This window comes from Buceros rhinoceros, unplaced genomic scaffold, assembly GCF_000710305.1.
Source record: "Buceros rhinoceros silvestris isolate BGI_N320 unplaced genomic scaffold, ASM71030v1 scaffold10492, whole genome shotgun sequence".
NCBI classification, from domain to species: Eukaryota; Metazoa; Chordata; class Aves; order Bucerotiformes; family Bucerotidae; genus Buceros; species Buceros rhinoceros.
In genome coordinates, this window is record NW_010399469.1 from 373 (window position 1) to 771 (window position 399).

Here is a 399-nt window from a genome sequence, read left to right on the forward strand (position 1 = left end):
TAGCCATGTGGAGCTGTTAATGTCAGCTCGTGCTGACCCTCAACCTCATCCTCCTTGTGCCGCATCTGTACTCCATCTCCCATCACCTGTCCACTACTGACCCAGAGATTTCCCTGCTTACTGCCCAAGAGTGCTTAGTCTATTTGATTGACCTAAGCCCCACAGCTCCTATGACATGCAGGTAATTCCTCCACGCCCTCAGTCTCTGGGTTCCCATGTTCTGGGATCCCAGCACTTAGCTACTGCCTGCTCTTGTCTGGGCACTCACGCTCTTTCTTCTGGGCAGCTTAGAGGGATAAAACAGGGACAGAAATTCACTGCCGCTCCCTGTCTCCACACCGCTGCAACTGCTTCAACGGCAGTCCTCCAGCAGGTATTTCTAAGGGCTTCTGTCGGGGT